The 23,456-nt window shown below is 48.7% G+C and overlaps 1 pseudogene across 1 annotated transcript in view; it reads right to left on the reverse strand.

The window, feature by feature from the left end:
- The window catches only part of LOC144129642 (uncharacterized), a 388,920-nt pseudogene that overhangs the window by 201,305 nt on the left and 164,159 nt on the right, over window positions 1–23,456 (reverse strand). The window contains exon 4 of the transcript XR_013313924.1: window positions 3,729–4,004. The product of XR_013313924.1 is annotated as an uncharacterized LOC144129642 (transcript). The remainder of the gene's footprint in view (window positions 1–3,728; window positions 4,005–23,456) is intronic.

Here is a 23,456-nt window from a genome sequence, read left to right on the forward strand (position 1 = left end):
CGCTGTTACGAATTGTGAACGGTTAGAAAGAAAGCATTGTAGCCATGCAAGGACATTAGGGTCTATGTTAAGATTGCTTAATTTAAGAAAGAGAAGCTCATGTGAAACAGTGTCAAACGCATTCGAGAAGTCCAAAAATATGCAATCTGCCTGAGACCCGTGGTCAAGGATGCAATGAAGGTCTTGTGTGAAACATATAAGCTGAGTTTCGCATGAAAAAGACTTACGAAAACCATGCTGGGCAATGCTGAAAAAGGAGTTGGATTCTAAAAAAGAGATGAGATGAGAATATATGACGTGTTCTATGATCTTGCACGGAATACTAGTGAGTGATATAGGTCTAAAGTTATCAGGAGAATGTTTACTTCCGGACTTATGCAGTGGAATCACCTTCTCAATTTTCCAATCATTGGGAATACAACCTGTTGCAAGAGACTGCTCAAACAATTTAGTAAGAATTATGGAACAATAGTACTTTGTACTAATTAAAAACTTCGAATTAATGTTGTCAACACCGCAGGAAGAGGAAACCTTAAGATTTTCTATGATGCACTGGATGCCTGACGCGTCGAATATAACTGGATCCATAGGAGGAGCATCAAAAACAGGGCACACGCGATGAACAAGAGAAACGTTGGTAGAAAATGCCGCAGCAAATATATTGTTTACAACAGAAGCACATTCGTATGGAGGAAAGGCAACATCATCAGAATAAGTAAGTAGTATTGTGGAAGGGTCTTTCTTGTTAACTACATTCCAAAATTGTTTTGGATTATTGACCAGCATAGCAGGCAGTGTGTGGTTAAAAAATGTGTCCTTTGCGTTTTTTAGCGCACCTTTGTACTCTGTAGCTGCGGAAAAGTAGGCCTCCCATCGTTGTTTAGAATTCAACAACTTCGCAGAGCGGAACAAGCGCTTCTTTTTATTGGAGAGTCTTTTTAAAACATTATTAAACCAAGGTGATTCCCGATCGCACTTCAAAGATCTTAATGGTACAAAAGTTTTAATGAGATGTTCAACGATATCCTTGAAAAAATCCCAGTTAGCGTAAAGAGAACGCTGTGAAAAGCCTGGTAAGTAATCATCCAAAAAACCAGCTAGTTCGCAGTTAATAGCATTAAAGTCAGCCCGTTTATAATCTCTAATGTGTTTAGTCTGACTAACTCGGATAGATACAGGAATTTGTACATCAAAATGCAGCAAAGAATGATCACTGAGACCAGGTAGGTAAAAAATCGAAGGGATATGATCAGGCACGTTAGTTAGAACAAGATCTGAAACATTCGATGAGGATAAAGTAGTTCGAGTAGGTTTAGAGACTAACTGCGAAAGATTGAAATCCATACAAGTTGACAAAAACTTTTTACACTCAGTAGAAAAAGAGCTCAGATAAGGTGATGTACTAGTCCACACGATACTAGGGTAGTTAAAGTCACCAGCTAAGACAATAGGTGTACTCGGAAATCGTACAGTGATCATGTTAAGGGAATCATGCAATTCATCAACGAATGTATGGCTCGACGACGGGGGACGGTAACATATACCCAAAATCATTCTCTTAAAACGTACACTAAGTTCCACCTAAACCAGTTCCAGGCTAGTTAGAATATTAATAGGCGATGCTACAAAATTATCCGCGACAGCTATTAAAACACCTCCTCCAGATCTCTCACTTCTGTCAGATCTAAACACGTTATAGCGTTTTTTTGCAGTCAAATAGTTCAATGTCCGCTATCTTGGAAGAAAGCCATGTTTCGGCTTTCCAATGAACGTAGTCAATTATTCATTCACAAACCGCTGTTTTGCTTTCGCAATCTCTGCTTTAAATGCCTGGGAAAGGTTTTTTAACCCTTTCATCTGTTGCATTTGAGGTTGTATTTGCGCATCTTGTTCACGTACGTTTCTACTGGCGCTTCATGTGAATAATATCTCACGATATCCACGGATTTCTCTTGCAAACTTTCTTGATGCGCATAGGAATGAAGGATTTTATCGATTTGTGAATTACTTTTTTAAACCGTTCCCTTGCTTGATTTACAGATGTTGATTCAAGAGTAACAAAATTACTGAAACCGTCGAAGCCTTGTTATAGACAATCCAGTACTCCTACATCGTCTGCTCTAGCAAAATCAGGGACTAGCGCAGTTTTTGCGGGGTTGGGTTTTTGGCACTTGATGGCCAGCCGGGCGATTACCATCATATGGTCGGAAAGACCACTCATAACGTCACAGCGTGAATGATATTGTGTTGCTGACTGACTCAGAAAGACTAAATCAAGTAGGGATTTTCCGGATTCATGCATTCGTGTAGGCGTGCTGACAAGTTGAACCAAATTTATGGAAAATACGGGATCTAAAAAGGCACGGGATGTTGCCACATCAACCGTACCCTCCTTATAATTTACCCAGTCTATATGGGGCAGATTGAAATCCCCAGCCATTATAATTTTCTTTGTTGTGTTAGCAAACAGGGGTATTAAATAATCATTTAGGGACTGTATATAATCTTCAGTGGTACCCGGAGGTTTATACACAGCAATGACTGTGAAAGAGATAGTACCGATTTTCATACTGCACAAGACGCACTCAAGATCTGGTGGTGACGGTATTTCAACGCAGAAAATACTGGATTTGTAAACAATGACAACACCTCCACCTCTAGTTCCACGGTCTTTACGACAAGCTGTGTAATTAGGCGGGAGAAGTTCTGTACTATCCATAAACTCGTTAAGCCACGTTTCAGTGACAACGGCTATGTCTGGTTCATGCTCAAGAAGGATGCTTTCAAAATGTCAAGTCTTGTTCACTAAAATTCGCGCATTCAAATCTTATTACGGTTAGCAAGTCAGGAAGGCGACTCCGCTTGCTCCGGGGTGTTATCGTTTGAGCTGTGACGAGCTACCTGATAAGCCACACGCGTCACAGCATCATCGTCCCAGTAGTACGCCTTATCATTGACAATAACTTGTCGTGTACTAGACGCACATGTGCTCCATTCAACTTCTCGTTTTTGGCACTTTCCCAGAGGCATTTTCTGCGATAAACCACACCCTTTGAAAAATCTTCCCCAACAGAAATGCCCGTGTTTTTAAGCTTTTTGCAGTTTTGTAAAATTGCGATCTTTTTTTTGAAGTCGTATAATCGGAAAATCACCGGCCGCCGTGATGCTCCTTTTTTTCCTATGCGATGCATTCGCTCCATACTAGTAGGGCAGACACCAGCCACAGTGAATAATTTTTCATTTACAGCTTTTGAAAGGTGATCAGGGGTTTCATTTTCTTCTTCGGGCAGTCCAAATACGATCAAGTTATTACGCCGCTGGCGATTTTCAAAATCATCTAACTTTTTCGAAAGTTGAGTGATATCTTTTCTTAACTCGTTGACTACTTCTTCTGTCTTAGTTACACTGGAAAGTGCAGATTCAAGATTATTTAGACGGTCTTCGAGAATTTTTATAGCAGTACCATTTTCTTTAACGTCCTTTTGTACTGCTCGCTGGTGGCGCTTAATATCACCAAGCGTTTTCGTATGTTCCTTTAGTGCTTGAAGAATTTGTTCCAGATTCTCATCAACGGTAGGGGGACCCGGGTTGAATTCAACATCCCCACGTGTCACAAGCTTAACAAATACAGACCAGCAATCACACAAAATCAAAAACAGTGTGCGGGAGCACGGCACGACAATAAGAGACAAATGGTTGCTTCGAAACGAACGTGCACTCTGTCTTACCTGCAGGCAGGCAAAGATGAGCACATTTGAGGCCATGTTCGGATGCGTACCGTGCCCGCAACTGAGTTTGTGAGGATCCAGGTGCTTGCTTATGTAGACAATCGGCAGGACCGTGGTCGACGGTGATTGGTGAAAACTTCTGGGGTAGATTCCGTTGTAGACAGCGCACCTCGCCGTCACTGAGGGCGGCTGAAGATAAGGCTCGGCGATCGGCTTGTATTCCAGCTCGCTGAACATAGTTGATGGCGTTGTAAATGCACCGGTCAGTAGCGGAACCTGCAGGCAGGCAAAGATGAGCACATTTGAGGCCATGTTCGGATGCGTACCGTGCCCGCAATGGTAGGTATACCAATATCCCTCAAGAGAAAAGTGTAAGACAGCTGTATCTTACCGGTAGTCACCTACAGGTCAGAAACGGTGAGGCTTACGAGAAGGGTCCAGCTTAAGTTAAGGACAACACAGCGAGCCATGGAAAGGACAATGATAGGTGTAACGTTAAGACACCGGAAGCGGGCCGAGTGGCTGAGAAAACAAACGCATGTTAATGACATCCTATTCGAAATCAAGTGGAAGAAATGGGCTTGGGCAGGGCATGTACTGCGAAGGCAAGATAACCGCTGGTATGTATTATCTTGAAACTGCCTCCAAGGTACTGATTTTTCTTCCTTGCGCTTTTTTACAACAGGAAACGTACGTACATTCTTCTGCTACTCCTATATGTGCTGCCGTAGCCGTCTACGATACACCACTAAGAGGAGATAAATATTATTTTGGCCAGACAGGACCCTGCTTGAAACACTGGAGCACGGGCTATGCTTGTCGACTGGGGAGGTCATTCATCTACCTAAACATTGTGTGGCCTGCAAACAGTGTAGGAAATGGCGGAATGAGATTAAAATTTTGGTTTGCAGTCGAAATATTGTCACACGGGAAGTTATCAGAGTGTGCTTCAAAAACAAAAAAGATCTCAACTGTGTGAACTGGACTTCAGTTTCGCTGTAGACCAACAACGTGTTTACAAACCTAGGGGCCGCTCTCATATGCCGGAGTCGACAGGGAGTGAAAAGTGTGCATAGAGCCCATTAGAATACATGGAAGCAAAAGTTTTCCAAGCAGAATTTCTATTTCAGAATGCCCCTACAACGTCTTAAAGGAGATAATGGGGCAGCATCATGTGACGAGGAGAGCATGAGAGCACATACACGAACAAGCGCCATGTGCTCTCCTGCTGTCCTCGTCATTTGATGCTGCGCTGTAACTCCCTTTAGCATGTCTGACCAACTTGACCAATCCTATATGCTTCCTACGCCGTTGTCCTTCTCTGAAAACAATCAAATTCATCCAAGTTATTAAGAAAGCTTGAAAAGTTCTTTCGGAGGAGACGCACCAACACCGCTATGCATGCACGTGGGAGCCACCCTCAGCTAGGCCCTGTAAGGTATCAGAAGCACGACCAATAGAAAGACACGCAAGCAAAACTTTAATAAACATTTTTCTCCTCTCACGGAGCACTTATGTAGGCAGCCATCCGTTAACAGTTGGCAGGCCCATTAAAGAAGAGTGTGAGAAAATGTGGAACCACATTTGCCAGCTATCGTTTTAAAATAACACGATAAGTGAGTGTATTGAAGCCGGAAATACCCCACCAGGCGATTTATCCTCTAGGAGTTTCCTGTAATCACCCAAGCTTTTTTTGTAGTACGACAATCTGCCGCATGCTCTACGTTGCGTTGCAAATACTGTCTTTGGAATAAGACATCAAAGAGCGCTTTACACTGAAGCATCACGAAGCATCACGAAGCATCACGAAGCAGTACGATAAAAGAAGCGTGCACAGTAGCAGATGGCCAACATCGCGCTTCAACACAAAGGTGGTGTTCGCTTCGCAGAAGCAGGAGGTGTCGGGTGGTTTTCTGAGCCGTCATCTGCTGCAGTGCGCGATTCTTTTTTGTTCGAGAAGGTGCTTGAGAGCTGGTTTTCCCCGAAACGCTGCTTAGGCTGTCTAACTTGTTTTGAATACGCTGTTCAGGCTACTCGAGAAGCATGCCCAATTCGCGGAAACATCCAGCGGACAGAGCGTCTTTAGGGAGTATGTCCGGCTTCACAACACAAATTTATCGTTCCATTCTAAAGCAACCGCTTCGAAACTACTTCGCATATTTCTTCAGACTCTCATTCCAAGCGCTTGCCAACTGTTAACGAATAGCTGTCTCCATGGGTTACCTGCGAGACAAGAAAAATGATTCAGGAAGTTTTGCTAAAAATCTTTCTGTGGGTCGTGCTGCCGCTTCCTGCTCATACTAGCTGCCAGGTGGTGACTCCCACGCGCAGCGCATCCCTGTGTTTTAAATATCAACCGCCTTTCAAGCGACGTTTCATACTTTCACAATCTAGTCTAAAGTCTACTTATAATTTACGAAGCGACGGCATCAAAGGTTCATTGTATAATCGGAACCTGCTTTGAAATCTTTTGCTTACTTGTAATCCTGAGGGTGCTTATCCTACTTTTTAGCCCCAGTAGGCCCAATTGACTACCGCACTGCACCGCATCTATTTTGCTTCACCGAACGATTTTGGCCTCTAAAGAAGTGAGAGTGTTTCTAGACATGCCATAAGCCTCCTCTTTATTGCCTCCAAAGCGTTACGTCTTTTGTGGTTGCGCATGCTCAACTTATATTTTCTTCGCAAATTATATTTTTCCCTGTAAAGTCAGACTGGTGGTCATCCCGTGTCAGTACTCTTGTGCGCGATTTCATAGCAGCTTTCTCATCTCTGGAATAAAAAAATGTTTCACGGTAACTTTTTCACGGGCCCGGTGTGTCTGCTTTTTGCGTCTTTTGCTAGCATGACGGCTCTAAAAAGTCTTGAATTCGTCGCATAAGAAATTTTATGAGAGCAGGAGTTAAAAGAAGTATACTTGCGACCTTGGAAGTAGTGTGCAATCATAACTAAGACCACAGACGACATGATAGAACTTGCATTGTTTAAGTGCGAAAGCACTACTCCACGAGTAGAAATAGGCAATTCAGTTTGCGTGATGTTTGATCTTGAGTGTGAACTTAGGTAAACCATAAATAAATTAATATTAGCGCAACTGGGATTCCAACCCGCGGCAGCGCGATCACATCAGCTTCGTTGGCCACTGCGAGAGCGCTATGCTATCATCGCAGCCAGTCATGCCTGCTGATAAACTGGCACGCTCTCGCGCTAGTACTACCAACGGACTAGTATTTCCCCTTAAACAATGTCGCGGTAGCCACAGAGTGGTTTGCGCTGCATGCGTTTGCGTGGAGAACGTTGCGGCATGAACACGGCAATAGAGCAAAATACGATATCGTCGAAAACATTGGCACAGAAACGTGGCAGTGGATCAAAGGGCGCAGGCGTGCATAGGTGAATCCGCATTGATGACAACGTTGAAGACGCGCATAACTGGCTCCTTGGGTCAGTGGACAGACTGATGGTCATCCCGTGTCAGTGTGCTTGTGCGCGCTTTCCTCGCAGCCTTTTCATCTCTGGAGAAATAAGTTTCACAGTAACTGTTTACGGGTCCGGTGGTGATAAAATATGGCACCACATTTGCCAGCTATCGCTTTAAAATAACAAGATGAGGGAATGTTTTTTAACCGGAAGTACCCTGCCAGGCGCTTTATGTGCTGGCAGTTTCCTCTGCGGCTGCGGGGTAGCGGCTACGTACGTGGCGGTGTTGCTCTAGTTTGCTCAATTTCTTCTTCTTGTCTGTGCCTGCTTGCTCCTGTTCTAGGGTGATTGGGCGTAGGACGGAGGCTTAATATCTACTTTTTCTCCCGGCCAGTGGTTTTCCCCTGGCCGGCCTCTCTTCCTAAAGGCCAGCTCCCAATTGATCTCTTTTTCCCGCAGTGGCGTTTCCAGCATTGCAGTTGCTTTAGTGCCTTCCGATGGAGGCGCTATCCGACTGAGCGATCCGGAGGCACTACAATCGGCTCTTCAATCCACATCGAAACATTTCATGCTTATTACTAATGTCCGGTAGTTCGGTAGGGGTGGCACTTTGTGCAGGCCACCCGATAAGGACTGTATAGAAGACCTGTTGAAGTGTCCGTTCTTCGCCAGCCGCCCGGTAAGCGCATTCCTTAGCCTCCTCTAGCGTGTTCCAAGGACTTAGTTTGAGGGGCCGACTCTCGATTGATCCCTATGGAAACGATTGAGAACCAATCGTCTGCAGGAGTGATCGCTGTCCATCGATGCAGCTGAATGGTCCACGGAGTAAAAATTCCTACACCGTCCGTCATTGCCACATTTGCAATATTCTGCCCGTAAGAGATAAAGGTGTGGCCTTTGGTATTTCGAGTAGATTTTTTTAATTCTCGGCCCTTCAGTGTTAAAACTGCTCGAGATTTTGCCACAGCGGCAAAGCCTGCAAATCGGCCTTACGACTCTGTGCATGTGTGGAAGGTCATGGAAGAGAGGAATGTCCCGAACAGCAAGAGAAATGTCGTTTGTGTACCGGTGCTCACCCTGCTGATTCACCTGACTGTCCTGCACGAACACAAGAAGTTCAGATGCTCGAGCTTATGTACAAACACTGATTCACGCGGAGAGATGCTTTTGCCGCAGTCAAGGAGAAAGCCGGCTACTCTAGTGTGGCCGCCAAATGCTCACCCATAATGGATGCCAGTTGGTCCCAGGCTATCACAGCGGCAGTTGAGAAAGCTGTGCAAAATGCAATGAATCGCATTGTGGAAACCGTATGCACCTGCATTTCGTAGGTCATAGCTACCACGATGACCAGTCTGCTGCAGGTGCCCACCGCTCCGCTCTTGCCTCCTGTGGCTTCGGAATTGGTCATCAATTGCGCTCCTCAGGGCCAAAAAAAATGGGCAACAAAGGGCTTCTGTGCTATCTCTTCCGAACTTCATTATAGACGCATGCTCTATGGACTGTGTGGTCATGGAGTCAGATATTCGCGCCCAAAAACGAAGTGGGTCTCCTTTGAATATTGCAGGCACATTTTGCCACAAGTCGAAGAGAAAGAAATATAACGCTAATCAAAATCTTAACGCCAGGACACAGAAAACGGCAGTCGCGGTTGCGGCACTCCCGCCAAGATAGGGTTCTTAAGTGTACTCCAGTGTAATTGCAGTTCTATATTCTCAGCTTCAATAGATTTAAATTGCCTACGCAGTCAGCTTCTACCAGATTTAATTGTATTAGAGGAAACATGGCTAGCTACAGATTTCAATTATCATCTCTAAAATTACCGCCCGTTCCGGCTTGACCGCTCATCACGGGGGGAGGGTTGTTACTGCTAATCTCTACAACATTTTGTCACAAAGCACGAATTTCTTTCCAATATGCGGACACTGACTGTGAAAACCTAGCGATTGACCTCAGTGTCCCAGGTCAACAGCCGTACACGGTAGCAAATGCATATTTCCCATCAGATGTGGATGACACTAGGCCCCTTGACTCACACATGTTTACTAGCCGTTCTCAGGTTTTATTACTTGGTGACCTCAATTCGCACCGTGTGACTTGCGGGTTTAAAACAGACAGCTTTGGTTCTAAATTATTTGACCGGTTTTCTGACAACCACTTTATCTGAAGCAATTCCGGATTGCCTACGTTTGTTTGGAGTAAATGCCGCCCGCCTTCGGTTCAACTTTTTCTTCCCAGGAGTCTCTGTTACGTCTTTGCCGCCTGTTTGCTGTGAAACAAACAGTGATAATCTACGCAGCAGTTTCAGGTTTGCGTGTAAATTAACTCTTTCCGGGCGACATCAGCGCACGTTAATTAATTACAGTTGCTTTAGAGACAAAATAAAATCAACTCCCAAAATCACTTGAGAGCCATGCGCTGAGACAAGTGCCGAATACAACGCTACAGGTGTACCTAGGTTCAGTACTGAATTATGCATGTCAATGTTTGAATTTTTGATCAAGGGAACCAAGGGTGCAATCGCCAACAACAGGTGGAATTGTGAGTGCGCGCGTGCATATAGACGACGGAAAGCAGTTTGGAAGAAACTTCTCATAAACCAATGCCCAAGAAATTGGTTGGATTATAATTGTTGCAGCAATATTTAGGCGCACTGTCTCAAGCGCAAAGGAGAAGTATTATGCAAATAATTATGATTTACTTTCACAATAAGGAAATAAACGAGCTTTGTTTAAATTCATGAGGCGCAAAAAGTGATTCCACCTGCTGTCAGCATTGAATCCCTCGTTCTGTCCTCTGATGACATCGCCAAGGCCTTAGAGGACATTGCACGAGGCCTAGAGCTTCGCTTTGCATCTGCCCTACCTTCTCCAGCTATATTCACGTGCACCTCAAGACATTTCACTGAGGTCTCTATGCTTGAGCTGCGCAAATTATTCTGCGCTTATCACCAGTGGCCCCTGGCTATAATAAGGTCAATTCATGTGTGATCTAAATTTTGTTAAATAATTCTCCTGAAGACCTTTTGGCTCTACTTAACCATTCCATTAAATGTCCTTGGATACCCAATGAGTGGCGTCTTGCTGAAATAGTTACATTGCTTACAAAGCAAGGAGAGGGTTTTACTTTCGAAAACATACGCCCTATTTCATTAACATCGAACATAGTGAAATTGTGAAAAGGGTCCTTCTCATCCGTGTCATGCCTTTCATTTCTGAAAATGCTCTCTTGAATCCGTGTCAAATTGGTTTCAGGTTGGGCTGTTCAATTTGGTGTGCTCATACTGACCTAGAGGGTGCTATTAAGTTAGCTCGCAACAGAAAACAGGTTGCTTCTCTTGTCACTTTGGATATCAGTAAATCATTCGACAGCATTGAGTACTTGACTCTGTTACTGAGATTACAGGAACTCAACTTTCCAAACTGTTTTGTAGCCTCGATTTCTGATTTTTTAGAAAATAGAGAATTTTATTGCTGCAAAAATGGCGTTTCCTGTAAGAGATTTCAATAGAAAAGAGGTGTACCGCAAAGATTAGTTCTCTCACCTGTTCTTTTTAACATTTTTCTAAGCTCAATTCCATGCATTCAAAATGTGAAAACATATCTGTACGCCGATGATATTGCATTTTTTCCATCAGCAGGTAATATTCACACTCCTTATCGAAACGTGCAAAATTACCTCAATGCTCTTGACAGCCGGTTAGGAAGAATTCATCTGTCCCTCAAAGTGAATAAATGCGCATTGTTAGTATTTCCGGTATCTGTTCCTCTAAATATCTGCCTGGTCTACAGAAATAACATAATTCCTCATTTCAGACCGTGAAGTATCTCGGAGTTTTATACGACATTACTCCATCCGGCCGGCGACACATTAAGCAAGTTTCTGCAAAAGGAGTTCGGGCCATTGGCATCGTGCGCAGGCTTTCTAGTGCTCGGTCACGCATGAGAAGCCATACACTTCTGATGATTTATAAAATGTAGTTCCGCCCAATTTTGGAGTTCGGCTTTGTTTTATTGTCATGACCTCCTGTCTATAAACTTCGCCCTCTTGTGCTCTTGGAGCGGGAGGCGTTGCACCTTTGTCTGGGGCTTCCAAAATATTTCCCCAATGGTGTTCTGCACCTTGAGGCGCGAATCCCATCTTTATCAGCTAGGTTTCGCCTTTTAACAGGCAAAACATTTTTGAAATTCTGCGGCTCACCACTTTACGATTGCATTATAATATTTTTTTTAATCAACCTGCAGGCTTTTTTTAGTGCCGCCTCGTCTCGTTTGCATACTCCGCAGATATGTTTCGTGCAGTCCCTCCTTGATCTAATAAACATTCATTTCACAGATTTCCGCCAAATGTATAACAACTCATCTGTCCAGATTGAATTCGATGACATTTCCCATCGGATGCAAACCTACAGCCCTTTGTTCTTCTTCAGGATTTGCTGCAGGACTACTTAACGCCCTTTCCATCTCATATTCTTATTGCCACCGATGCCTCGCAGGATCGCGAAAAGGCAGGTGTAGGAATTTTCCGCCTTCAGTTAATTGGTCTTTGTCTCCGTCTTCCTGACTTCATTTTATTTTATCCGGCTGAATTATTTTACAATAGTATTTGCCTTACGAAAATTAGAAACTACCGTTTCCCTAGTCGGGTTACGACGGAATCTCATCATTTGCTCTTCATTATCCTAATTCACTGAGTCTCGGGCATTACGCTTCTTTAAGTTCCTGATTCCACTCCATCTAAATTCGGTAAGGTTGCTTTGGGTATCGGGGCATACGGGCTTTCACATAAAGGAGGTTGCAGATTCCTTAGCAAAGGCCTCTCTCTGCGGCCCACTTACTGCTGTCCTGTCAACCTGTGCATATACAGCTGCGGTGAGGTTTCGCAGCTACGCAATATTTCAGGAGTTTGCTGCCTCGGCTCTTACATCATATCTCGAATGTCACGCGTTTGCGTTGCCGGGCTCCCCTTCTAAATTTCCCCCTTCTAAGATCTGGCCTGGCGGTTTCCTCACTGTGCCGTTTTTGTGCCGATCCTGAGACAACAGATCACTTCCTGCTGTTCTGCCGCAGCTTCTCTCATTTGAGGAAGCGTCTTTTACAAATTCCGTTTCATCAACTGGGTTTGCCTGTGCCCTCTCCGGTTGTTCTTTCCACTGGAACTTCTTTGCTTGGACGAAGCGGCAGGAGTGTGCGCTCTGCTGTGCGAAATTTTCTTCAAGAAACGCAACGACTCCCATTCTAATTTCTTTTTCCGCTCTCAATCAGAACGAAGTTGAAACATTGCAGGCATTGTATACTATTATGCACATTAAGCTATTGTGCCTTCTTCGATCTCCAAGTTAACAGGACCCCTGTCATTCTGTCTTCCAATCTATAACAGCCAAAATAAATCACATAGAACAGAATAAATAGAACAAATCATTCAAAAGGGTATGAAAATAAAAATAAAATAAGTATCAATAAAAAGAACAATATATAACTAAAAATAAATAGTTGAAAACAAAAATATAACGAATGAAGATTGAAAACAATAACGAAATAAAAATAATAATAAATCAAGAAAGAACAACACAAACTAAACAAACAAATAAAACGCCTACTACCTTCGTGGCAAGAACCAGCGTGCAGGAAAGTTCCATGCTTACTAACTTTTACTCTTACCAACGTTTTCAAGGACGCGTCTGTCTGCTTTGAAAGTAAAATTGATCAACACAGTTAACACATAACCACAGTGTGTCGCATAGCAACAGTTCGTGCGTACCGCCTGAATTGATACCTATTCCTTGGATGCGTTATATATGTGCCAGTATAGCAGCTATCGAAGGGCCCCCCCCCCCCGTCCTCCATTTGCATAAAATTTGGGGGCCGCCCGCTTGATACAGAACGTTCAAAATGGTGTCCAATGACTTTGCATATTCTTGAGGATGAAATTACTTATTGAGATGAAGGCCAAAATATCAGTGCGTTTCGCAACGACGACTTTTCCGCCCCCAAACTGTGCATTCCGAAGGCCGTCAGACGGCCATTACTGTCGGCCTGTTTGTCGCAGGGGCTTCCGCAGAATGTCAAACGATTCATCTTGTTGTGAGCCAGACGCTTATAAAATTTATTAACTGATAGAATGAGGAATTTTATGAGATATAGTGAACATGGCTGCAAAATGCAATAGTAGTGAAAATTTCATGACGTAGATGGCGGTGCTCGTGCCTTAGGAGGAGCGTTTCCCGAAAGGAAGCATGCGCGGATGTTTGGGTTTGGCCTTGTCCACTTTCCCCGCCGCGGTGGCTCAGTGGTTAGGGCGCTCGGCTACTGATCCGGAGTTCCCGGGTTCGAACCCGACTGCGGCGACTGCGTTTACACTAAGGCGCCCGTGTGCAGTGCGATGTCAGTGCACGTTAAAGATCCACAGGTGGTCGAAATTATTGCGGAGCCCTCCACTACGGCACCACTTTTTTCCTTCTTCTTTAACTCCCTCCATTATCCCTGCCCTTATTGCGTGGTTCAGGTGTCCACCGATATGTGAAACAGATACTGAGCCATTTTCTTTCCCACAAAACCAATTATTAGTATATTTAATTTTCTTTGCCACGTTTTTTGAGCGCACCAGTGTAAGTACGTGAAGCTCGCGTAGCTCCGCCGAATGGCTTGCCGCATTTCCAACAAGTGAAAAGGGCTGCAAAGTATAGGATGCGGTGCGCAGCCCGACCGCGGCGGCTGCGTTTTTATGTAGTCAAAACGCTAAGGCGCCAGTGTGCTGTGCGATGTCAGTGCACGTTAATGATCCTCAGATGGTCGAAATTATTTCGGAGCCCTCCACTACGGCACCTCCTTCTTCCTTTCTTCTTTCACTCCCTCCTTTCTCCCTTCCCTAACGGCGCGGTTGAGGTGTCCAACGATATATGAGACATGATACTGCGCCTTTTCCTTTCCCCAAGAACCAATCATTATTATATTTAATTTTCTTCTCCACGTATGCTGAGCACACCAATGTAAGCACGTGAAGCTCTCGTAGCTGGGCCGAATGGTTCGCCGCGTTTCCAACAAGCGAGAAGGGCTGCAAATTAAGGATGTGGTGCGGTTCGCTCATGCCATCGTAACAAGTCGAGTACTGTACTCGGCTCCTTACCTCCGCATACAGAAACATGACGAAGATTGATTGGAGGTTGTATTCCGCATAATTTTTAAAAGAGCCCTTGAACTCCCGATCTCCTCTTTCAACACGCGACTACTCGCGTTGGGGGTGGTGAACACCTGTCGGGAACTTCGCGAGGCGCATCTCGTTAACCAACACCCGCGTCTCGCCCAGACCTTGTCCGGTCACCGCCTCTTGGATCGGTTATATATCCAACATGACCAGCATAGGATGGAATGGGGTCGAGTGCCCGAACAGTGGAGACACGCCCTCTACCTTCGACCGCTTCCGGCTAAGATGAACAAGGAGCACCATAATGGCCGGCGTTAGGCGCGGGTGGATGCCCTGCACTGCACTATGGCTTAACGAAACACGTCTTCTACGTCGACATTGCAGGCCCCTACCACTTCAGAGGGGAATGGTACACGCCTGCAGTCATACACGAGGGAAAACAGGTAGACGGCTTCTCGTTCTGAGCGCCCCGCTCGACTCATCACGAGCAGAATGAGCGGGACCAAATCAGCGCGCTCCTCAGCAGCGGCCCAAAGGTCGCCCTCCTCCTACCCACCCGCACCTCTACTGCGCTGCTCCTCAACCTCGGTACCCACAACACGTTTTAGGAGCTGATAGAAACCACCCTAACAGCAGAACTGACTCGCCGGTCGAGTACCGCGGCAGGCCGCACTCCCCTCTGTCAGCTAGGCATGGCTTCGATTACCTAACATGCTGAGGGGGTTTCCCTAACTTTAGACCTACGCTCCCATCTGATCACCCTTCCAATCCCTAGGAACATGCACCCAGTGCACGAAGGAGAACGCAGGGCAGCCCGCGCCAAAGCCCTACACAAGCTCTACGGCAACAGTTTCGATGTAGCCTACGTGGTCGCGGCAGCGTACTCGTCTGGCTCCCACATGGTTCTCGCCGTCGCTCAAAATCAAGCCCGACTAATCTCATCATGATCCATCACCACAAAATTATCGGTAAATGCAGAGGAAGCGCCCAATGCACTCGCTCTCATCTCCACCTCTGCCAGCAAAATTCTCTCCGACTCAAAATCCGCCGTATTCAATTTCGCCAAAGGCCTGATATCCTGCACCGCAGCTCGGCTCCTACGCTTCTGGCACCCCACCCTCCCTGTAACTCTTATCCGGAACCGAACACTCGCAGGCCTCCCGGGTAAAGAGGAGGTCCATTCCCTCGCCCGAGGTCTGAATTTCGGGGCATGAGTTGGACCTCCTCCCTCCAACCAGAAGCGACTGCTCACGTTCAGAAAGTCTTACCTACTACCGAGATAAACGGCATGTTGACGCACCGCCGGTTCTCTCCCTAACCTTAACTCAGGCCTCGAACTGGCGCCGACTCCAGACCATCGAACTGCTCCCTACACTATTCCTCTCTTCCTGTTAGCTCTGCAGGAAACCGGGAGACTCTTATCACGTCCTCCTCACATGTTCTACCTTCGCACACCTTCCATCTCAATCCACGGCGGAGTCATACTGGGAGACTTTCCTGGTCAGGTCCGCTGCTGCTGACCAGTGCCTGAAGCGGATACCCCTAAAGGGCTGTTATTTGCCCTGTAAGGGCAGCCCCCTAGAACTTGCTGCGTGCTATGCTAGGGGGTTTGCCCCCATCTGTATTACTTGGCAATAAGTGTTTTCCACCACCACCACCATGCGTATGAGGTAGCGATTGCCCTCGCAGCCTTCTTTCCCGACTGTAAATTCATCTGCACAGACTCTCGCCGAGCCTGTCGTAACTTTGAGTTGGGATGGATCACTCCGTTTGCACGCGAAATTCTTCGCCACAGTACTCTCGACTGCGATCCAACTCATCGCTTAATCATATGGGTCCCCGGACACCAAGGCATGCCAGGTAACGAAGCCGCCCATGAGGCAACCCTCGCACTCACTTACCGTGCACCAGTCGTTCCTTGGAAGAATCTTAGCCCAGATCACAGCCCTCTTCTTTTTGTTTTAAGATATTGCTGAGCACTACCGTGCCGAACGCCAGCGCTACCCGGTTCCTATGAAGGATGGAGTAAAGCTGGCGAACGAACTCTGTTTAGGCTCTTTAAAAACAACCTGCTGTGCCCGACGATTCTCAAGCACTTTGATTCTTCTTTTGACGGCCGCTGCTTATTATGGGGAAAGGTGGCCGGCACCTTTCACATGGTTTGGGCATACAGGCAAAATGCTTCTCTTCCCTATCACCCTTTCCTCTACCCGAGAGGAATGGGAGGCGGCTCTGCTCGGCTGCCAGGAACTATCCGCCCAACAGGCCCAGGTGCGGCGGACTAGCGCAGCGGTGAGGACCAATGGGGTCCCGGAATGAGGGACTCCGCCCTGTATTGTAAGGGGCGAGACCTACTAGGGGCCTCTGACCGAGCCCATCTCTTTATATATAGCTAAATAAATTCTTTTCATCACCACCACTCGTAGCTGAACCTCGCAAGGCGAGCACTCAGGCAGCTTTGGGTTTTTTTTATTCGGAGATTCTCGTGCTACAACACCAACGATAACGGCGAAGAACACTTACACCAGCTCTGTGACACCAGATCATTAACGTTATCGCGTTATAATTGTGACTCAACCTGTCGGCGTACACAGCTACGGGTGGTGTCATACGATTTGGCTTGTTTTGATGGTTTATTGGGTATAACGTCCCAAAGCAACTCACGCTACTAGGGACGCCGTAGTGAAAGGGTCCGGAAATTTCTACCACCTTTGGTTCTTTAACGTGCACTGATATCGCACAGTGCATGGGCTTCTAGAATTTCACTTCCATCGAAATCGGACCCCCGCGGCCAGGATCGAACCAGCGTCTTTCGGGTCAGCAGCCGAGCGCCATAACCACTGGGCCCCTGCGGCTGGTGTGTCATACGATTTATCGTTGCAGGTAGCATATGTCTCTTATGTTGCTGTCTCGCTTGAGACAGGCATTCGAACACACTAATACTTTCACCTTCACCGCGAGTATGCAGTCTTAGTGCCATGTGAATGCTGTATTTACATTTGCACTCCTGTCAAGGTTACCAGTACACTGCTGCCGCGGTGACTCAGGGATTATGGCGCTCGGCTGCTTAGAAAACTTAGAAAAGACCGCCACCGTCTGGAAGACATTGAAGTAACGAGCGTTAGCTGTTTTGGTTACTAGACGAGGAAAGCGAAGAACACGCCGCTCGTTTCGAGAAAAGGAATGTAATACCCTTTGACACGGGCTGGATTGCCACCATGCTCGGCTACGAGTGCACGCACGCCGCCTAGCGGAACTATCGCCGCTAGCGCCACCTATCAGATAAATTACAATGCACGTCTATCCATTGTCGAGTTCCATCTACTGATGATATGTCCCAAACGAAATTTGGTTTGTTTGGGGGGTCAAGTCGGGCACAAAATTCGGCTTGCGTTGCGATATGGTGACGCTTCAATTAGTAATACGTGCGGCAATTAGATATACGTGCGGCAGGACGTCCAGCACACCCTCGTCGGCTCGGCGGCGGCGACATCTGACGCCCAGGAGTGCGTGGTGGTGACAGTGCGCGTCGGTGATGTTGACACGTCGGTGGCCAGTGTTTATGTGCGTCCAGCTGTCGCGTGGAATGCGCTGTTTTCGTGCTATGTCTTCGTGCTGTGCCCCGCGCCAAATCATCTGTGGTGATTTTAACGCCCACCATAGTGCGTGGGGCAGTGCGCGCCACTCCGCGCATGGAGAAGACCTGCACGACGCAGCAACGCAGCTGGGACTCACCCCCTTGAACACCGGAGAGCCCACCTTTCGACGACGCGGAACAACCGGCTCCTGCATCGACGTTGCCTTCGCATCCAGAGGCATCGAGGCGACATGGCGCCGATCACCATCTCTCTGGGGCTCGGATCATTACTCCATCCTAATTGAACCCACTGCGATGGAGGCGCGCCCCAAATGTGCTTACTCCATTATCAACTGGAGTGCGTTCAGGCGGGTGGTCGACGAGGCGGCGGCCACTGGCGCAGATTTCTTTTCAAGTCTAGTCCGAAGCGCTCTCGCAGCCACCCAACGAGCATAGGTAAGGGCAGGGCAGCCCACACCTGATATGAAGCTGCTCAATCTGCGCGAGAAGAGAAATCGCGCAGAGCGACGCGCGCGCCGGACTGACAGAGCCGCCGACTGGACTGTCTACAACCGCTTGGACGCAGCAGCTCGCCGCGACGCCAACAAGCTATACCGCCGGCAGTGGGCTTCACTATGCCAAAGGATGGAGGAAGATGTCAGCTCGCGGAGGCTGTTTGACATCCTGCGGCGCATCACCGAACCACAGGCAAACCGTCAACCGCTGGCCGCCCTCGCAATCTCCAGCGTGCTCAGCTATGTAGAATTGGCAGAGCGGTTTGCCGATCGGTTCGCGCCGCCCAGCCCTGCAAACGCCGCTAACATAGCTGCTCCTGAGAGCCCCAGAAGCGACGCCAGTCCCTCGCCCGTCGCCTCGGAAGGTCCATGTGATGCGCCGTTCACCGCGGCGGAATTGAACAATGCGCTGCAGCGCTGCCGCCGCAGCTCGGCGCCCGGACCGGAAGGAGTGACATACCAAATGCTGCGAAACCTGGATGCGCAGCAACGACAGATCCTCCTGCAGCAGATCAACCTGGTGTGGGAACGCGGGGAGCTACCGGAGGATTGGCGAACCGCGATAATTTGTCCCATCCGAAAGGCAGGGCGCCCACCTACGGAGCTGAGCAGATACCGGCTAGTGGCATTAACATCGGTGGCAGGTAAGCTCACGGAGCATATGGCGTTGCAGCGTCTGAACGAGCGGGCTGCGGAGGCTGATTTGTTTGACGAGCGGCAGACGGGTTTCCGTGGGATGCGGTGCACGGCTGATTCTATATCGGACGTTGTTACAGCGCTGGAGCATGCCAGGGCAGCAGGCCATGTTGCGCTGCTGCTGCTACTGGACGTCTCGGGCGCTTTTGACAACGTTCACCGCGCACCAATTCTCGCGGTGCTTGAGGGGGCTGGTGTGAGCGGGCGCCTTTTGCGATACGTTCATGGCTTCCTGAGCGGGCGCACCATGCGCGTACGAGTAGGGGGTAAGCTCTCCAAGCCTCGCCCGGTCGACATGGGCGTGCCGCAAGGCTCTGTCCTATCACCATTTCTGTTTAATGTGGCCATGTCGGTGGTGCCGGCCTCCCTCCCCACGAGCGGGCGCCAACATGTGTACATGTCCATATATGCAGACGACATAGCTCTGTGGTGCCGGGGACCACCGGGCGAGGCGATCCGCGTGCGGGGGTGCCTTCAGGGAGCCCTGACCGCAATCGATGCCAGCTTGCGCGGCCTTGGTCTGTCGCTGAGCGCGGACAAATCGGTGGCCATGGCCTGCGTTTCGCGCTCGCGCGCGCACCTTGCGCCCCTGTCACTGGACGGGACTCTGATTCCTTGGCGTAAATCGGTGCGGTACCTTGGCCTGGACATCGACTGGCGCCTTTCCTTCCGCCCCGCGGCGACCAAGGCCTGTCTGCAGATGAAGAGGATCACCGCCGCCGTGCACAAGCTCACCGCTCGAGGCCAGGGCATCTCCCAGCAAGCCGCGCTGCGTCTATACAATGCCGCAGCCTTGGGGGTGGTGCTCTACGCGCTGCCGCTCGTCATGGTGCGCAAGCCGTGCTGGAAGAAGCTCGAGCTTCAGCACCGCAAGTCCCTGCGCGTGTGCCTAGGCCTGCCCAAAAACCCGCAGTGCGCTGCAACGTTGGCTGATGCAGGAGCGTGGCCCCTTGAGCTCCAAGCAGCGCGCAGGGCACTGAATCACATCGACCGGCTTCACCGCGCACCGGACGGCGGCTCTCTGCTGCAGCGTATGCGCTCACACCCGCGCTCACGAACGGGCGCGGCGCTGCTCGAGTATGAGCAATTGACCCAAGGCCCACCCCCCTACGGCTCCTGCGCGCCCTGGCCTGCTGCCTCGGAGGTACAGCGAGAGATCGTCGGCATCGCGGGAAAGCGGAGCACACCCCTCTGTGGTGTGCAGCAGCTGGCCAGAGCCGTCATACACGAGGAGCTCAAGGACCATCTCCTCGTGTACACCGACGGCTCAGCGGCCCGCGACAGCTGCTCCCTTGCTGCGGCGGCCACCATCCCCGCCCTGCGACTGCACAGCCAGCAGCACGCAGCCTTCCTGGGCTCCTCCACCACGGCGGAGTTGATGGGGATCCGGCTCGGGCTGGACCTGCTGCTCACCCTCGGCCCTCCGCCGCCCAGGAATGCTCTGCTGTGCGACTCCCGCGCCGCCCTCAGCCGCCTGCAATCTAACGGCCGCGGTACCACACTAGTGCGGGAAATTCGCTCGCGCATCGAGCGCCTCGCGCAGAGAGGTTGTGCCGTGCGTGCACAGTGGGTGCCCGGTAACTGCGGCATCGCCGGCAACGAAGAAGCTGACGACCTCGCGACCGCTGCACACCAACTACCTGCCAGCGATCTGCCCCTTGCGCTGGAGAACGTGCGTGCGGCCATCCACGACCATCTCCGAAAGCAGCACACCGACCCACGCATCGCGGGAGGTGAGCGCATCGACAGCGTCACCGGCTGTCGCGCACCTACACGGTCACAACGTGCAATGTTCCTCCTCGCGCGCATTGGCTGCGTGTGGCCCGGGGAACGACGGGTGCGTCACGGAATCGCGACGAGTGATGTGTGTGACGGATGCGGTGCAGTGTAAACACTAGAACATCTGCTCCTTCGCTGCTCCGCGTTCGCCGATGCTCGTCGCGATATGCTCGCGGCCTATAGGGCGCAGGGCATACTACCAGACTCCATCAAGACGCTATTGTGGCCGCAGGGCAGTGCACGCACTCGTGAGCGAACTTTGGTGAGCCTCTGTGCATTCCTCGAACACACGGGCTTGACGTCCCGTCTGTTCTCCGTCAGGTACTTACACGCAGTGACCGAACGCTCCGCGAGTTCTACCTTGAACGATTAATAACTGGACGCCCCACTCCAGTTGTAACCAACACAGTGCTGTGCGCGTGTGATTTAATTTTTCTAAAATGAACTAATCACGCGCACAACCTGGACACATTTCTTATTGTGTAAATAGTTTGTACATATTACTTCTCCCCCTGTCCTCTATTCCTGTCCCCTCACCTCTTTCATTTCATTTCTCCATTCTGCCTGCTGTCCTTTATTTCCGCTGCCCCAGCTCATGTGCTTCAGTATCGATGGCAGATGCCGGGGCTAGCAAAAATCTTTTCCTTCCTTTTTACTATTATTTTTAATAAAACGACTACCTCCACCACGTGTACAATGTTTTCGTATTATTTAGTTTTGGTTTTATTTTTATAACACAACCCATATGGTTTTTTTCCTACCAAATTCGGTATACAACTGTCCCCGGATGGGTGCTCGTTGTTGTCGGAGTATATATATAGCGGAACGAATGGATGCATGCATAGTGCTCCCGTAACGGACAGCCCTCCTACCTGTCATAGGATATTTTTTTGGTGAGGGGGAAAAGGATGAGAGGCCACACCAATTTTAATGGCTGCCATCTTGGATTCGAGAAACCGAAAATATGTTGCCATTTCGTCCCCCCGACGTCATACTAACATAGTTCCACCTTTATCCACCAAATTGGACCGTGACATCATCATTGGCACGCAGCAGGTGCTTGTTTCTACAATGATATTGTAGATCGAGCTACAAGTCTCAATGCGCGGTGCGCTGTTTTCTAGTTGCAGCACCAGATGGCGCTCACGAAACTCATGAAATCTCGAAGTTCTATGAGTTCTCACAGAACTCACGAAATCTCGAAACACGATGAGTAGTTGCTGCCACAGATGGCGCTGTGTCCAGGGGTGGTACCAGACCCCACGAAATCTCGAAACGCCATGAGTAAGAGCTAACGCTCTTAACAATTGCTAATGGGCTAGCTCTGTTAGGCCAGGAGACACATAGCGAAAGCACGGAGACTTCTGCTTCGGAAGGGTACATTCACTTATTCATGGCTGAAGTTTCATCCGGCGTGGTGGAGTGGTAGCGCCTGCGCCTCAAACTCTAAAGGCCCTGGTTCGATTCCGTGCCTCGACACAGCTTTTGTTTATTCAGTGATTATGTTGGGGGTTTCATTGGCTCCCATAGATGCCGTCACCGAATACGTTGGTTAGCGGTTCAGCGCAGGCTCTGTTAAGGCGCGTTTATACTGAGGCATAACACGTGCACGTGCGCTGCACGGTGACGTCACATCGGCCAAAGCGAGACCTTCTATACTCCAACTACACCAATACTTCTAGTTCACTGTACTCCAACTGCGCTTGACCACCAACACGTTCGGCGGCTTCGGTGCACTCTGACTGCCGTGGCTGAGATTTGGAGCATGTCTATTTCGCGGCGAGTGCGCAGCCGCCTTTGGCCGGCCGGACCGGTTCGGCTCCACGGCGAAGCGCGTGTTGTGACGTCATGTGCCTCCAACTCCACGGCGAAATCGGCACTTCGCGGCCAGTAAACATGTCACTTAAAAAAAAACGCCGGTTTGATCCCGGCCGCGGCGGACGAATTTCGGCGCAGGAGAAATTCCAGAGGCCCGTGTAGTTTGCGTTGTCAGTGCACTTTAAAAGAACCCCTGGTGGTGGAAATTTCCGGAACACGTCACTACGGTATCCATGATCGCCTGAGTCGCTTTAGAACGTTGATGAACCTCAATAAACAAATAACATTGATGGCAACGAAATACACAGCAGGGCCTGACTACTGTTGGAGACAGAATCCTTTACGGTTTTTCGAAGACCGACGCTGTATTAGACGCGATATAGGGGAACGAGTACTGAATTGAATTTCTCAAAATAGTTCAGGCCGCCTACATAAAGAAGTGTCCTTATTGCATGTCCCTGCTTCATTGTTCTAGTTGCGCCTTTTTGTTAATCAAAACTGTGCACAAATGAGAGCAATGTTGCTCAAGAACGTTGTAGATATCTCTTATAAGCCTAAACCGCATTATCAAGAGAGCTGAAAGCGATGGAAAGCAAATACAAAATCAAAGCGCATACCAAAAAATGTTTTAAGGCAAATGCCTTGCAAACGACATTAATAGAAAATCCGGCGGGGGTTTTAATGTGTGATAGCGCTTTAGAGCAATAGCTCTCCATCTGGTGTTTCGGGTCTCAAGTTATTGCGTTATACAGCAAATCGTAACCGAGTGGTTGCCGTGGTAAC

This window comes from Amblyomma americanum, chromosome 4 (assembly GCF_052857255.1).
Source record: "Amblyomma americanum isolate KBUSLIRL-KWMA chromosome 4, ASM5285725v1, whole genome shotgun sequence".
Classification (NCBI taxonomy): domain Eukaryota; kingdom Metazoa; phylum Arthropoda; class Arachnida; order Ixodida; family Ixodidae; genus Amblyomma; species Amblyomma americanum.